This window comes from Panthera onca, chromosome C2 (genome assembly GCF_046562875.1).
Source record: "Panthera onca isolate mPanOnc1 chromosome C2, mPanOnc1 haplotype 2, whole genome shotgun sequence".
Classification (NCBI taxonomy): domain Eukaryota; kingdom Metazoa; phylum Chordata; class Mammalia; order Carnivora; family Felidae; genus Panthera; species Panthera onca.
The window spans coordinates 47,155,164-47,169,704 of record NC_138347.1 but is presented as its reverse complement, the minus strand read 5'-3'; the positions used below and the strand labels follow the sequence as shown (position 1 = coordinate 47,169,704).

Here is a 14,541-nt window from a genome sequence, read left to right as displayed (position 1 = left end):
TCCCATGGCTATTTTTATTTTTTATAAACAACCCTTCCTCCCTCTTGTACCAACCATATACCCTGGTAATTACTAATCTATCCTCATTTCTACAGGTAAGTGGTTAAACAAATGGTAGAGTATATATATATATATATATAAAACAAGATCAATATCAATAAATATCAACAATATCAGTAAATCGATATCAATAACAATTGATATAAATAACAACTTGGATGACCCTTCAAGGAATTATGCTAATTGAAAAAAAGAAAAAACAAGGTTCCTTCAGCCATGTTCTCTCTTCCATTCTTCCTTCATTTCTTCCTTCCTTTCTCTTTGTTTTCTATTATTTTCTTTTCTTTCTTTTTCTTTCTTTCTTTTTCTTTCTTTCTTTCTTTCTTTCTTTCTTTCTTTCTTTCTTTCTTTCTTTCTCTCTTTCTGTCTGTCTGTCTGTCTGTCTGTCTCTTCTGTTTGAAGAACTTCCTTTAGCTAATCTGTAAGAGTAGGTTCCTTTAGAGGCACCTGGGTGGCTCAGTCAGTTAAGTGTCTGACTTCAGCTCAGGTGATGATCTCATGGTTTGTGCGTTCAAGACCCACATTGGGCTTTCTGCCATCAGCACAGGGTCTGCTTTGGATCAGCTGTCCCCCTCTCTCTCTGCGCCTCCCCTGCTTGTGCTCTCTGTCTCTTTCAAAATAAATAAACTTAAAAAAATTTTTTTACTTAAAAAAAGAACAGGTTTTCTAGTGACAAAATTTTTTAGTTATTTTTTTCACTTGAGAATGTTTTTTATTTCCCCTTAATTCCTGAACAATTATTTCTACAGATATAGAATGTGCAATGTTTATTTTCTTTTAGCACTTGAAAAATATTGTGTCACATACTTATGACTTCCATGACTTTCAATGAAAAATTAGCTGCTATTTAAATTAAGATTCTACTAGAGATAATGCATAGTTTCTGCCTTGTTGCTTCCAAGATATTTTTCTTTACCATTAATTTTCAAAAGTTTATGATATGTCTTAATTTAGATTCCATGGAGTTTATACTATTTCAGGAGTTTGCTCAGCTTCTTGGATCTGTAGGACTATATCTTCCACCATATTTGGAAAATTTTCAGCCATGATTTCTTATTTTGAGAGAGAGAGAGAGAGATACGATTGGAGGAGTGGGGGATCTCACAAACCATGAGATCATGACCTGAGCTGAAATCAAGAGTTGGACACTCAACCTATTGAGCCACCCAGGCGCCTTCAGACAGGATTTCTTCAAATATTCTTTCAGTCACACTTTCTTTTCCTTCTTCTTTTGGATTACCAAACGATATGCATCTTGATTTTTGCTATGGTCCCCTAGATCTCTGAGACTCTGTTAATTTCTTTTGGACTGTTTTCTTTTGCTATTCAGATTAGGTAAACAACCAATCTACTGTTTTGTCTTCAAATTCACTGACCCTATTCTGTGTCATCTCCACTCTACTGTTGAACAATTCAGTGAGTTTTTATTTTTATTATTGCATTTTCAGTTTTAGAATTTCATTTGATTTTTTAAATAATTTCTATTTCTTAGCTAATATTTTCTATTGTTTCATTTGTTTCAAAAGAATTTGTAATTAATTGTTGGAGCATTTTTATGAAATTTCTTTATAATCTTTGTCAGATAATTCCAACATTGGATTCATCTTTGTTTTGGTGTCAGTTGATTGTCTTTTTTCATTCAAGTGATTTTCTTGGTTGTTCATGGGTGATTTTGTATTATATTCTTAACATTTATGTTAGGGGACACTGGATCTTATTTAAATCTCTTATTTTTCTAAGATTTACTTTCTGGGCTGTGGCTCCAGTGGTAGTTTTGTTTTTATAGATTTTGTGATGTTAGTTTAGTTTATTTGGTTTACCTGGTGATGCTGGGGCACCTGTTGTTCCTACCAATGTTGCCTAGGGGTGGAGAAGGGGTCTCCTAAGGTGAGCTGCTGAGCATCTCTCAGTAAGGAAGGGCTGATAGCTCCTTGTTGTCCAGATCTCTCTGGGCAGGGATAGGAGATTCTCAGGTATTTGGGACAATGAACTTTCCAGACTAGGCTGAATCTCTTTTACCAGTTTCACTTCATATCTACTATGGAAAGGCTCATCAAGGAAGGAGAATACTTCCTCAGGCCCCTTACTTTAGATTGGGCTCCTAATCCTTACTTAAGCAGTCTGGCTTATGTGATGTTGTCAGGGAGACTTCTACTCAATCCATGGAAGGGAAGAGCCTGCCTCAGTTGCCTTCTTTTGTTTGGTTGGGTATCTGGAAATTTGGGGCTGGGTAATCTTCCTCTGTTGGGTGGAGGTATGCAAGACTTCCTGGTATTGTGCAGTTCCACCAGTCCTGGGCCCCAGAACTAGCTCATAATCTCTCCATCTTTTAGAGTTCTCTTTTCTTTGTGCCTTATACCATTTCCAAGGTTTATAGTTGTACTTGACAGAGAGATGCAGGGGAAAATGGCTTTACCTCATCTATAAATATAGCTTTAAAATCTTCAGTCTAGGTAAATTTTGTTCTATTTATTTATTTCTTCATTTGTTCATTGAACATCTACTATGGGTTTGACACCATTAAAGATATTGGCAATGATAAAGAAGTGCAAGATTTCTGTCCCTATTGAGTTACCTGCTAATATTTCTTTTTTTCTTTTTGCATTTAAGAAAATGTTTATTATTTATTTTGAGAGAGAGCGAGTGTGTGAGCAGGGGAGAGGCAGAGAAAGAATCCCAAGCAGGCTCTTCACTCCATCTGGAGTCCAACGCAGGGTTCAATCTCACAACTGTGAGATCATGACCTGAACTGAAATCAAGAGTCAGGTCAAGGTGACTCAATTGGCTGAGCCACCCAAGGGCCTCTATATTCTAATATTTCTATAATTATCACTTTTACCACATCTATTTTGTTCTTCTTTATATATCTTATTTTTTCATACATTATTTTACTTTCTTGATACTTTGTTATTTAAATCATAAAACCTAATTTTCAATGGCAGACCACTTATTTTCCATTTTTCTAATTTTTAAGTTTATTTTTTTTGTTCCCAAAGCTCTTCACATGTATGTGCTATAATTTAGGTTTTATTTTAAAAAAAATTAATGTTTACTTGTATTAGAGAGAGAGAGAGAGGGAGAGAGAATGAATCTGAAGCAGGTTCCAGGCTTTGAGCTGTCAGCACAGAGCCCATCACAGGGCTCAAACTCACAAACTGTGAGATCATGACCTGAGCCAAAGTCAGAAACTTAATTGATTGAGACACCCAGGAGCCCCTATAATTTATGTTCTTAATAAGATTAAGATTTTGGTTACAGTTTTCTCCTTTTTCTTCCATTAGTGGTGCTTCCACTCTTTTCTACCATTTTCCCATAAGTAATTAGGTCCTCTTAAATAGCTCCATTACCTGCTCTTATCAATAGGCATGGGTGGGATAAGGAGTTTTTCTCCAGGTAATTGGTGATGAAAATTACCAATTACCTGGAGAAAATTGAAACTTATCTGTTGGCAAATTGAAACTTATCTGTTAAGGAATTTCAGAAGAAGGCTTTTTCTACTTAAGTCAAAGTAGAAATAACATGTAGTTTCTTTTGGGGGCAGTGACATTAAGAAAATGGTTTGCTTTTTCCAGAGCTGTATGTAGCAAGCAATATTTTTCCTCATTCCAATAGGCTTACTTTAATGGCTAGCCAGATACCCTATATGATTCCCACACCACAATACATAGAATAGGTGTGTTTGTTTGTTTGTTTTTGAAGTAAGCTCAGTGCCCAACATGGGGCTTGGACTTAATGACCCTAGGTCAAGAGTTTCGTGCTCTACTGACTGAGACAGCCAGGCGCCCCTTGGTGTTTTGTTTTTGCAGAGAAACAACACTTTTTCCAAGACACTGGGTTCTTAGTTACATCCCATACATTCACCTCATCCATGAGTATATAAGGTCTGAGATGTGTCTGCATTCTCCTCAGCCATAATCCTTTGGGTAGTTATGTCCTCCAACAGGGAATTTTTGGGAAGGGTTCCATTTAACTAATCGTCCTGCCAATTGGTGGAAAGAGAGAGGAAAGAACTAAAGCATCTGTAGATGATGTCTGGATTCATATTGGAGTGTACAGGGAGTTGCTAGCAGTAAAATAAAAGAATGTTAACAGTAAAGGTGAGGTTGGGGCACCTGGGTGGCTCAGTCGGTTAAGCGGCCGACTTCGGCTCAGGTCATGATCTCACGGTCCGTGAGTTCGAGCCCCGTGTCGGGCTCTGTGCTGACAGCTCAGAGCCTGGAGCCCGTTTCAGATTCTGTGTCTCCCTCTCTCTCTGACCCTCTCCTGCTCATGCTCTGTCTCTCTCTGTCTCAAAAATAAATAAACGTTAAAAAAAAAAAAAAACAGTAAAGGTGAGGAACTACAGCATCTGTAGATGATGGCTAAATTCACATTGGAGTGTACAGGAAGTTACTAGCAGACAAAAATGAGTATTACGGTAAGGGTGAAGAAATAGAGTGTGAGTGTTTATATAGACAAAGCTTAGAGCATTTGTGTTTAGAGCATGAAAGGAAGAGACACTTGGAAAACAACTTACAAGTATAGGGGTTACTGACATCAAAAGAAGTGGGGGTGCCTGACTGGCTCAGTCAGTTAAGCATCTGACTTCAGCTCAAGTCATAATCTCACAGTTTGTGAGTTTGAGCCCTGCATCGGGCTCTGTGCTGACAGCTCAGATCCTGGATCCTCCTTTGGATTCTGTGTCTCCCTCACTCTCTGCCCCTTTCCCACTCACACACTGTGTCTAACTGTCTCAAAAAAATAAATAAACATTAAAAGAGGTGGGAAAAAGGATACCTTGAATTATGATTAGAAATTCCCCTCACTCTGGAATTTTCTTGAGAGACAGTAATATATATTTAATCTTTAAAAAATCATGTTTTTTAAAATACTTTTTTTAATATTTTTTATTTTGGGGGAGAGTGCAAGTGGGTAAGGGGCAGCCAGAGGGAGACAGAGGATCTAAAGTGGGCTCTGTGCTGACAGGCTGACAGCAGTAAGCCCTATGTGGGGCTCAAACTCACTGAGGAGCCAGTCGGACACTCAATTGACTGAGCCACCCAGGCACCCCTAAAAAATCATGTTTAAATGTTGTATTAAAGTTTCTCTGAGTACAACACTTAGTCAAGATAAAACCACCCATGTATATTAGAAGAGAGGCCATAAATTAAAGAGCAAAAATCAGATTTTGGAGGTAGGCAGTGCTTGTTTAAAACCTGGCTTGACCAATTGTTTGCTGGATAAATAGGAACATATGTATCCTCTCTAGACCAATTTTTGTATCTGTGAAATGAGGATAATACTACTTATGTAAGGATAGGATAGGATTTATCTTAGGATAAGTTCTGAAGTCCTAAATATATCTTACAAAGACTTTTATATTATGACCACTGCTTACAACCTCCTCTCATTGCACTCACCAGGTCAGGGAAACCAGGACTCATTGTACTTCCTTGACTGAATACACTACAATCTTTGTTTTGGTTTGTGATATTCACAAAGGCAGTTGCCATTGCTTATGCATTACTCACCTTGTCTCTCTTTTCCTGCATAACTCCCTTCATCCTTCAGGTCTCAGCTTAAACATAATTTTCTCTGTCTTCATGTCCCTTAGCCTAGTTCTCTTTCTGTTCTCCCAGAGTGCCCTGTTTCTTACTTATAACATTTAACACATTTTATTATGATTATGTGCTTGGTTTTTGTTTATGCCTTCTTCACTGGTTAAAAACTGAAGTCTTGACATTATAGCTTCAATATTTAGCAGAGTATCCATCGCATAGTAAGTACTTAAAAAATATTTGTGAAATGTATAAATGAATGAGCAAATGAAATAAGCTGTCCAATAAATAGTATTAATATAGGATCCTCTCAACTACATACTTTGCCTAACTGTATTAGTGTAAAGATGGCTGAAAAAAAAGAGAGTGCTAGAGTTCCTTTAATCTCAATATATCCTTTGTTACAGACTTTCAATTCCACAAAGTAAAATAAAAAGCACTATTTTTTTTTTCATTTAACACAGATAATAACTCACATATCATGTAGGAAGTGAGCAGCCTTTTTGCTAAAATTTATTCCATGTTTCATATCAACATTTAGTCACACACCAATATTTTCTAATAGACTTAAAAGAAAACCTAGCAGTTACTTCTAAACACCATGAAATTGATAATGTGGAGAGAAAAGCACTGCTTGTCATACTTGAAATCCCGGGAGTCAATCAGATTTGTTGTTACCATATAATTTTTCCTTTGCAATCCTTCCTGACTACAGAGCCCACACATATGAAAGAAAATAATTCCCTTTTGTAAGAGTGCACAAAATAACCATAGAAAATTCTGCTGTTTCCCACAAACCAGAACTAAGGTAGCTAAGACACATTTATCAGACTACTGGGTAAGTTGCCAGGAGTCAAAGTACTTTCCAACTACTTAGCTCAAAGGGCAAGTTCAAGAGCCCACCAGATCCTCTTGAGATGTAGGAAAAATAACAGATGAAGACAATTCCTGTCAAGGTTGCTTTTGTTCCAACTCATCACTCTCACTGCCGAATTAGAAAAGAGATTGAACAGCTCCTTAGAAATCTAGTGTGAAGAACATTATTCTCTCAGGACCATTAATCTTTGAATAATGTTCTGGCCATGAAGATGGATCTGGACATGCCAGACAAATTAAAATTAAGAGAATGTTGCTTAAATAAAAAGAACAAGGGCCTGGATATATTGTGAATTAGAAAGTATGTTTTGCAAGCAAGGTACTTCATCTTTCTTGCAGATGGGGAATTGGGAAGACTTCTAAACTGGGTGATAAGAACCCATGAGCTACAGATTCCATGTAACCAGGCTCTGACATCCAGATGATTCAAAGGCTCATTTCAGTACGACTATTTCAATCTCAGACTCACAAGTATCTTTTGTAATTATTATTTGCTTTCTGTATTTTCCACTGTCTTGTAAGTTCTGTGAGGTCATGAACTGTCCATTTGCCACTGGAGCCTTGCAGCCTTTTCAGGCCCATATCTCATGTGAAATTCTAGTGTCCTCATTTTGTCTTTGGCAGGCCAACCAGCAGCCCAAGGCACTAGAACTCATCTCTCTCATTTAGAAATTATTTTGCAGTTCACAGTGATTACAAAAGAAGCTTTAAGTTCCCATTAAATTAAATCACTGACTCTCCTTTCAAATACAGGGCATGCAATGTTCTCTCCTCTACTGGAGACACAAACCACATCTCCATACTGTTTCCAATCTCTTATGGTGAAGGGATAACAATCAGGCTCTTTTAAAAACTGAATTTGATTTATGAGATATCGTTCTTTGGACTCTCTTTACATTTTAATGTCAATAGAGGTGAATGTAATTTTAAAATACGTGTTCTTCAGACAATGCCAGGCGCTGGTGACAATATGGAAATAGAGTAGAAACCCTCCTATTCAAGTAGATTACATATAGACCATCTAGTGAGAAGAATTCAGTTAAAACAACTATAGGTTCATCACGTGGCCCAGAAATTTCACATCTGGATATATACTGCAGAAAACATCGCACATACGCTTACAGAAGAATGGTGTTGTTTGTGGCATTGAAGTATTGCGGCCAAACTTGCTGTCTGCCACTGGGGAGTGTGGGTTAGTGCACACCATGGAATAAATGCAATGAGAGAAGAAATCCTTGACGTGTACAGAGAAACATGAACAGATCTTTTAAAATTAATACTGAGTGAAGAATGTTGAAAACATGGTATTTAAGATGCGCATTTGCGTGAGTACATGCACACACACACACACACAGTCAAAGTAGCTATTCTAAGAATACAAGTGAATAGGAAATAAATCAAGCACACATTAGATTGGAGGCCCATGGAAAGGCAATAAATGGGAGTTTAAAAAACTAAAGCGAGATATGAAATGGTTCTCGCATGAACCAATGGAGACAATATACTATGAAAAAATAGAATGAACTCAACCTGAATTCCTCTCTTTACCCGAACAATACAGGCATGCGCGCGCACACACACACACACACTCACACACACCCCACATAATCCATATGTGCAGTAATTCTGATAATTTCTCAAGACTCTCAGACTCCTAAAGACAGACGTAAGAGTCAGAAATCTTTGTGGAAACCATAGACATCTAATGGGGTTGAGTGAGGAAAGTAGCTCAGGAAAAGTTCACAAATAAAAGTTGCCTAAAATCTGTTTTCTAAATTGGCTTAGTCACTCCCTCTCAAAATCCTAGGTCTCTGTTTTCTCATCTACAAAAATGAGCATATTGGGGCACCTGGGTGGCTCAGTTGGTTGAGCGTCCGACTTCAGCTCAGGTCACGATCTTGCAGTCCGTGAGTTCGAGCCCCGCGTCAGGCTCTGGGCTATCAGCCCAGAGCCTGATGGCCCAGAGCCTGGAGCCTGCTTCCGATTCTGTGTCTCCCTCTCTCTCTGCCCCTCCCCCATTCATGCTCTGTCTCTCTCTGTCTCAAAAATAAATAAGTGTTAAAAAAAAATTAAAAAAAAATGAGCATATTAATACTTATTGTATAGGTAGGTATTAATGAGATAACATATTTATAAAGACCTTAACATATGTTTGGCACATACTGTACATTCAAATAATATAATTTTTATTTCTTTTCTTTCCATCCTTCCTGCTTCCTTTATTTTCTGTTTTATTTTCCTATTTAAAATGAAAAGCTGACCTATGATTTATTCAAATTGGAATAATAATGATCAACTTTTGAACACTCCCATATGTTACTGTGTTTCATATCCAGTATTTTATAAATAAGATACAATATTCTGATAATTCTGCCATTTGATATTAATGTTGTCTTTTTCTAGTTGAGAAGATGGAAGCTCAGAAAGCCTAAGAAATTTAGCCAAAGTTTAAATGGATATTATCTAAAAGAATTTAACCATACTTCCTCCTCCTTACAGAGAAACCAAAGTGTTTGAGCACATAATTCTTTTTAGGTATAATCCTCAAACTTTAGCTACTCTGTGTATAGCCAAAAGAGTGTTATTAAATGGACACAGTGCAACATTGAATTTTTTCCTATTTTTGAGTGGGCCAAAAGTGGCCACAAACTGAAAAAGGCATGGAATGAGAGATAAAGGGAAGATAACAATTCACCTTTGTGTAATTGTGTAAAATTTAGATTCATTTGTGAGAAATTTATGAGGCAGTTTTGAATATATTTGTATTCCTTTCATGGATTTAGACTATAAAATCCCTGAGAATAATTTATCCTTGTAAGCCATGCTAACACATCTCAACATCTACTCATTGGTCAATTAAAGGAGGAAGCAGATTGGTCTGAAACCCATCCTGGTGGACAAATCTCAAAGACAACTGGGCTGGAAGGGCCCGTGCTCTACATGAGCTGAGATGTGGGACCTCTTTAAGCAAATCTCTTTTCCTCCATTTCATTCTTTGGAAACTGGACTGTGACAGTCATTACTGTCTAGTGGAATATCTCAAATGATTGCTTTAGAGCTATAATTCTTAAACCTCACTATACTTTGCAGTTACCAAGGAACTTTAAAAAATCCTAACGTTTGTGTTCCACCATGCAGAGATTCTGATCCAGTGGTGATATCAGAATTTTAGAAGCTCCTCGGATAATTCCTGCTCAATTTGAGGACCGTTGTCCTAAGCTTGTTGTGCCATACAGCCTTGTCTAATGGCACTATGGAAAATGAGAAAGGATAGGGTATTAATTGCATCTTGTTCAACCTGATTGTCTTCAGTTAAGAAGAAGCAATAGCCTTTCAAGTGGAGGGGGCCCAACAGATCTGGTTGGTAACCTGCACCAGGAAGAGGACAATCAGAGGTAGAAGCAATTTTGAGAAGCACAAAGACCGAAGAGCAATATTCAAATAGAGATAAGTCAGGAGCCACTTTCAAATAAGTGAAAGTAAAATCTCTGGTTTTTTCAATGCATATAAATGGAAGCTGAGGTTATAGTGGCAAAATCAGAATTCATCTTAAAATCTGGACTCATTCCACTGTACCACAGTCTTTTTCCATGACTCATGTCCCAAATCTCAAATATATATGTCTCAAGCCCAGTGGTCAAGCAGTTACACTCATCTCCTTGTAGTCTCTGAGGTTTTTACTGCCTGTGCACTCATTTCACACTCTCTTATTTAATGCCTCCCACCGCCATTCAATTCATCAAGTTCTAGGTCAAGCCCAATCTCCCTCTGAGGTCTTCCCACCAAATACCCTAGTCTACATAGCTTCCTCTCATTTTAGAAATCATGTTACACTTCCAATTGGTATCCCATAGACAATTATTACTTAATGTCTGCATTTATATAAATTCTATTTGTACAATTACAGTTTAAGTTTTATGTAAGTAGACACAATGTTTTACTTCTTTTGTGGCTCTTATATTTGTTGGCACACTGCCAGACACATAATGCATACTCCTGAAATATATAATCAAGTGGTGTATTATAAATATTAATAATCCTCAATGTTTTTAAGGAAAGAATATAAAAAGCAAGTGAGACAGATTCCAAGGAGGAAATGTGATAAATAATTATCATGTTAAACTTGATAAATGGATCTTTTTAATGAGAGTGTATCCTTTCAGTACACCTGTGTTCAAGAAATGTGTAATCAGACTAGAAGCACAAGACACCTGCCACCAATTTAACATTTAGACACGACATCATTCTTTCCTATGATTCAGATAAGTTATTTGACCATTCAACTATCTAAGACTGTTTATTCCAGAGGTTTTTTTTTTCTTTGTCTAACCATCTCCTTGACCTTCCTTCTTGTTTGAAATCTGCAGCTTTGATACATTCTCTTATTTACTGGAAATTCTAACTCTAAATATCCCAGTACAAATCTGGAGTTTAAAAAAGAACTTCTGGGGCATTGAGATAATTTTTCCCTCCTTTCCTAGAGCCAAGTTTCTTCCTCCATATTTTCCCAAATGCCACAGCCAATTATGACCTGAATACCTCAATGAATTCCAAGGAAAAATGCCACTTTGCTTGACTGACCTCATTGTTGGGACTGTCTTGCAAAAGGGATACTTGAACATTTGTTTTTCTCCTTTTGAGAAAATTCTACCATTAGACTATTTAAAATAATTTGTTTTTACTCCAAACCTTTTTTAGCTACAATTTCAAAAAGTTTTTTTTTTTTTAATTTGGTTTTGTGTGTGTGTGTGTGTGTGTGTGTGTGTGTAATATTACCTTCCTATGTTTCACCAGTCCCTTTATTTTTATTTAGGAGAACTGGAAAGAGTGGCTTCATTGAGACAATGAAGGCATTATGGATTCAAGATTCATACCTATTCTATGAAGGATCAGTGAAAGGTTGGCCATAGTTCACCTATGTGGAAACTTGGGGTTTTGATTACAGAACATTGGTCATCAATTCTGGTGTGCATTCAAATGATCTATGGACCTCTTTCAAAAATCTCTGTATCTGGTCCATCCTCCTGAGATGAACTTAAGAAAACCCTGAACACCATCAGGTAATAATTTTGTCTTTTTAAGAAAACAGATGAGTTCAATAAACTGTGACCATTGTTTTTAACTCCCTTAGATCTCTGCCCCCCTTTTGTTGAAAATAAACTACATATTACAACAGGAGAACATGCAGTTCCATCTCTATTTAGAATTGAGTGCTCATTGTTTTAGGTTTCTGTTAGATAATACAGGAAAACAAGGCCCTCAGAGCAAAGAATGAAGAAGATTATGGTATAATATTTTCATGAAACATCAAATTCTAGTTATGCATACAAATATATAGACCTCTCCAACATAAAAACAATTTTTCAATTTCCCATTGTTCTTCCTCTACCAACAGAATTCGATTGTCACCTGTGAGCAGAATTTCCCTGGGTGTACTCTCTTGCATGGGAAGCTAGATCTGTTTATGGTCCAGAACTATAGTCATTCATGTCAGAAGGCTGGAAAGTTTTGAGTATCATTTGTTTAATTACTTAATACCTTGTTTAATAGGGGGGAAAAAAGAGAGTAAAACCATTTGGTTTCTGTTCTTTGATGTCCTGAAACCTGTGTTTCACTAGGATTCAAAGATTCATGGTAAGACCTCACCCAAAGAGGGGCTACAACGATCCCTTACAACAGGGGTCTTACAACAGCAACTGTATATGCCACAATATGGCCAAGGTGTCTGAATTTTGTTTATGGAAGAATAATTGGCATACAATATTGTATTTATTTTAGGTGTACATCATAGTGATCCAGTATTTATATATATCATGAATTGGTCACCACAGTGAGTCTAGTTACCATCTGTCACCGTAAAAACTAATTACAGTGTTAATGACTGTTTTCCCTATGCTGTACATTGTATTCTTGTATTTTACTTATTTTATAACTGGAGATTGTACCTCTCAATCACCTTCACGTATTTTGCCCATCCCCTCTGACAATCACTAGTTTGTTCTATCTAGGAGTCTGTTTCTCTTTTGTTCATCAGTTTTATTTTTTAGATTTCACGTACCAGTGAAATTATGCAGCTTTTGTCTTTCCCTATATGACTTGTTTCACTTAGCATGATACTAAGCCCATTCATGTTGTTGCAAATGGCAAGATTCATTTTTTATGGCTGAGTAATATCTCATTACGATATTATCACCTCTTTATTCATTCATCCATTGATGTGTATTTAGGGTGTTTCCATAACTTGGCTATTGCAAATAATGCTACATTCAACATAGGGGTATACATGTCTTTTGAATTAGTATTTTCAGTTTCTTCAGATATACTTAGAAGTGGAATTGCTGGATTATATGGTTGTTCTAATTTTAATTTTTTGAAGAACCTCAATACTGTTTTCCATAGTGGCTGTACCAATTTATGTTCCACCAACATTGCATGAGGGTTCCCTTTTCTCCACGTCCTCACTAACATTTACCATTTGTTATTTCTTTTCTTTTTGATAACTGTCATTTTTCTTTTCTTTCTTTTCTTTTTGATAATTGTAATTCTGACAGGTGTGACATGATACTGATTGTGGTTTTGATTTGCATTTCCCTGATGATTAGTGATGTTGAGCACTTGTGTGTTGGTCATCTGCATGCCTTCTTTGGAAAAATGTCTTTTCAGATCCACTGCCCATTTTTTAATCAGATCTTTTTTATGTTGAGTTTAACGAGCTCTTCGTATACTTCACATTAACCCTTTGTTACATATATCACTTGTGAGTATCTCCTCTCATTCAATAGGCTCTGTTCTCATTTTTTTGATGGTTTTCTTCACTGTGCAAAAGCTATATAGTTTGATGTAGTCCCATTTGTTTATTTTTAGTTTTGTTGTCCTTGCTTGAGAAGACAGATCAAAAAAAAAAAAAAATCACTAAGACTGATGTAAAAGAACTTACTGTCCATGTTTTCTTCTAAGGGTTTTATGCTTTCAGGTCTTACATGTAAGTCTTCAATCCATTTTAAGTTTATTTTTGTGTATGGTGTAAGAAAGTAATCCAGTGTCATTCTTTGGTATGTAGTTGTCCAGTCTCCCAACACCATTTATTAAAGAGACTATCTTTTCCCTATTATATATTTTTGCCTCCTTTATTGTAGATTAACTAATATATAAGCATAGGTTTATTTATGAGCTCCCTATTCTGTTCTATTGATCTATGTGTCTGTTTCTGTGGCAGTACCATACTGTTTTGATTATTATAGCTTTGTAGTATAGTTTGAAATCTGGGAGCACAATACCTCCAGCTTTGTTCTTCTTTCTCAAGATTGCTTTGGCTAACCACCTTTTGTGGTTCCATACAAATTTTAGGATTATCTTCTCTAGGTCTGTGAAAAATGCCATTGGCATTTTGATAGTGACTGCATTTAATCTGTAGATTGGTTTGTATTATGGACATTTTCAACAATATTAATTCTTCTAATTCATAAGTATATCTTTCAGTTTATCTATGTCATCTTGAATTTCTTTCATCATTGCTTTAGAGTTTTCAGAGTATAGGCCTTTCACCTCCTTAGTTAAATTTACTCCTAGGTATTTTGTTCTTTTTACTTCAGTTATAAATCGGATTGTTTTATTTTTCTCTTTCTTATAGTTTGTTGTTAGTGTATACAAATATAACATATTTCTGTATTAATTTTGTATCTGCAACTTTACTGAAATCATTTATTTGTTATTTATAGTTTTTGGGGTAGAGGCTTTATGGTTTTCTACATATAGAATCATGTTATCTGTGAATAATGACAGCTTTACTTCTTCCTTTTCAATTTGGATGCACTTTTTTTCTCCTTTATGCCTAATTGTTCTGTCTGTGGCTTCCAATACTATGTTGAATAAATATGACAAGAATAGGCATCCTTGTATTGTTCCTGATTTTAGAGGAAAAACTTTCAACTTTTCACCTTTCAGTCTGATTTTGGCTGTGAGTTTGTCATATTTGGCTTTTACTCTGTTGAGGCACTTTCCCTCTATATCCACTATATTGAGAGTTTTTAATCATAAATAGATGCTGAATTTGTCAAATGCATTTTCT

General features: G+C 36.2%; 1 long non-coding RNA gene across 1 annotated transcript in view; it reads left to right on the top strand.

Moving 5' to 3' along the window:
* Positions 1 to 14,541, top strand: part of LOC132683795 (uncharacterized) — a 252,787-nt gene that overhangs the window by 161,393 nt on the left and 76,853 nt on the right. The window contains exon 4 of the long non-coding RNA XR_009612384.2: positions 11,287 to 11,533. This is a non-coding gene — a long non-coding RNA (uncharacterized LOC132683795). The remainder of the gene's footprint in view (positions 1 to 11,286; positions 11,534 to 14,541) is intronic.